The sequence below is a fragment of the Galeopterus variegatus genome, unplaced genomic scaffold (assembly GCF_000696425.1).
Source record: "Galeopterus variegatus unplaced genomic scaffold, G_variegatus-3.0.2 Scaffold8472, whole genome shotgun sequence".
Lineage (NCBI taxonomy): Eukaryota > Metazoa > Chordata > Mammalia > Dermoptera > Cynocephalidae > Galeopterus > Galeopterus variegatus.
The window spans coordinates 60,384-63,393 of NW_007734583.1; the positions used below are offsets into that span (position 1 = coordinate 60,384).

The window sequence follows — 3,010 nt, forward strand, 5'->3', positions numbered from 1 at the left end:
GCCCGGCCGGCGGGTCGGTGGGCGTGGTCTGTTCTGTCCCCGCCCTCCGCCCCACGGCCGCCTCTTGGCCAAGGACTGAATCCGTAGAGCGGACAGGCCTCATTTTCTTGTCGCCTGTCATGGACGTAGTTAACTCTCAGATGTCACCTCCTCAGGAGCTGCCCCAGATCTCCCAGGCGGAGATCTTCGGCGTACCAGAGCCCCTGGCCTAACATGTATCACACTCTCCAAACGTTCTCAACGTCGTCGCGCGTCAGAGTCGCCTGGGCATCCCGTCTGGATTTGTGGATTCCTGGGCCCACCCCGAGTCGTTCTGATTTAATAGATCTGAGCGAGGTCTCAAAGTCTGCATTTTTAACAAGTGCTCCCCCGCCCACTTGTTCCCAGGTGACCCGCCCCATCCCTGCGCACCTGCACAGACGGGCACACCTGCAGCGTGCAGGTGACACGTTGCTCTTCCGGCGCCCAGCACAGGCCCTGGCCGAGAATGTACGCTCGGGGAATGAACGACGGACGCTGACTGTGAACGAATGGATGGGTGGGTGAGCCCGCCCTCTGCACGCGTCAGTCCCGTGCATCCAGCTGCACGGCCCGGCCCGTCTCCCTCAGCCTAGTCTCCTCCACTGTCGCGGCCCTGCCTGTCCTTCCCGTCCGATCTTGTGGCTGCAGGTGTGTCTCAGCTCCTGTCCCCACGAGGGCAGTAGGGCCACTGGTCGACAAACGCTCATTAAGCACTTGCTAGGTGAGTCACCATCCCTGCCCCGGAAGATACACAGTCCGGGTGGGAAGACGGAGGAAAGTGACATTTGCGGCACAGTATGATGAGCACCATGATGCCCATGGCGGGGAGGCTGGGGCCAGGCTGGTGGTGAGAAGGTTCTGGAGGACGTTCTGGTCGTTTTCTCTCCACACGGTCGTTGTCGTCGTCGTCGTCGTCATCATCGTCAATACTCTCATTGCATTCACTATGCTCCCTGCAGTGTTCTAAATTAATTAGCAGACTCACTAAGGGTTGGCCAGAGGGGAGATCAGATTTGTGGAATTCGTTTCAATTCTTTAATCCTTCCTTTTTCTTTTCTTTCTTTCTTTCTTTTTTTTTTTAACTTTTGAAAGAAAGCCCTTCTCATTCCCCCATCAAAAGTCCTCCCTGACCCCTCAGCCAAGAACCACCGCATCATCAAGAGCCGGGATCCTGTTTGATCACCCCTCTGAGCCTATCCTGGAGGAAAGACTTTTCCTCTGTCGTCTCACGTTCAGTGTTGGGGGCCTTCTAATTAAAGTGACAGAAGGTAGGGCCGACCTGTGGCTCACTCGGGAGAGTGTGGTGCTCATGACACCAAGGCCACGGGTTCGGATCCCATATAGGGATGGCCGGTTAGTTCACTGGGTGAGCGTGGTGCTGACAACACCAAGTCAAGGGTTAAGATCCCCTTACCGGTCATCTTAAAAACAAACAAACAAACAAACAAAAAAAAAAAAAAAACTGACAAAAGGCAGATTAACAAGAGGAAAGACAAAATTCAGTTATGTATTTTTTAATTAATGTACATAACAGAATTCACAGCAAAATGTGACTCCAGGAGATGACTAGAATTTGGAGCTTACGTACCATCTCGACAGGGGAAGGGCACTTACGGGGAAAATGACTGTTAGGAGAGATAACGGGCCCTTAGGACAGCAGATGGGACATAGGATCAGTTTGTGACAACGTGCTCCTCCTCTCCAGTAACCAGAGGCACTCTTTCCTACTTGCTCCCTAGGAGGGAATTCATGACAATCGAGTTCTTCAGTTATTTTGGGAGGCAGATAAGAGATTTCAGGAACTCAAATGCCTTCTGCTCAGAATAGTTTTTATGCCACAGTGTCATTTTCTGAACCCCTTCAAGTTCAGGACAGTGTGTGCTGAGGACAGTAGTCTCCACTGACTCCTCTGCCGTGTCCCTGGGTCTAACAAGGTACTCGGCACATACACGCCAAGACGCGACATTCGACGTGTGTACAGTCTCTATTCTAGGTGTCAGCATCCCCAGGTTCTCCTTCTAACTTGGGGGAGGGGGAGAGAGACAGAGGGAGAGGTTTCCGGATGTCCTCCACTGGCGGGTCATTGAATGCCGCTGGGATTCGTATTTTGCACTGTTTTGCCCCCGCCTAGAACGGTGCGGGCGTGCAGTGTGCTTTCCGTGAACGTTTCCAGCTCTTAAGCACTCCACGGACACACCCGGCGGTGACACGTGCGAGCCTCTGTCTTCCTCGCGCGGCTCCGGGGGTGGGCGGGCGGGGGTTCTTTTCACCGGTTTCACGGTTTTTAAAGGCTTCCCGGATGGCACCCTGCAACAGACCGTGCAGACGGGTGCAGGCGGGTGCGGGCGGGTGCGGGAATCCGGACAACGAGTCACCGGCCGTCGGGGACAATTTCAGGCCGAGCTGGAAAAATTCCGCGACTCTCTTCTGTGCGAACGCTGCTTACAGTCCTCGAAAGGCATATTTTCAAAATATGCTGCAAAATGAATTTTGGAAAAAAAGAAAAAGAAGACACTTACTCGTGGCCCGTACGGGGATCGAACCCGCGACCTTGGCGTTATTAGCACCACGCTCTAACCAACTGAGCTAACCGGCCACCCGGGGTACGGGTGCTGCCGAGATGCCTACGAGGTCTGGAGCCAGCGCTGGGAGGGGAGCCCGCGGGCGACCCCTGGCGGACTCAGCGCGCCGCTCCTTCCGCGCTGCGTCCGCTGCGACTATCGTCCCCTCCCTGCCACCCCATTGGCTGGATGTAGAAACTGAGACCCTGGGGGCTTCAGGAAGAAGGGGGCGGAGGCTTCCGCACGGAAAATGCAAACTGCACGTAGGAGGCTTAGCTCGGAGGTAAGAAGGTTTTCAAATGTTGCGTCTGCGGGGATCCTTGCAGCGAGGCAACCTCGTGTATCAGGAGCCTTTAGTGCGGTTCAACAAAGCTTAGGAAATACAGAAAACCGTACAAAGAACAAAAGAACCACCGGACTTCCCCACC

General features: G+C 54.7%; 1 non-coding gene across 1 annotated transcript; it reads right to left on the bottom strand.

Moving 5' to 3' along the window:
* Positions 1–2,543: 2,543 nt before the first annotated feature.
* Positions 2,544–2,617, bottom strand: TRNAI-AAU. Its single transcript has one exon. It is a non-coding gene; the product is annotated as a tRNA-Ile (tRNA).
* Positions 2,618–3,010: the final 393 nt, after the last annotated feature.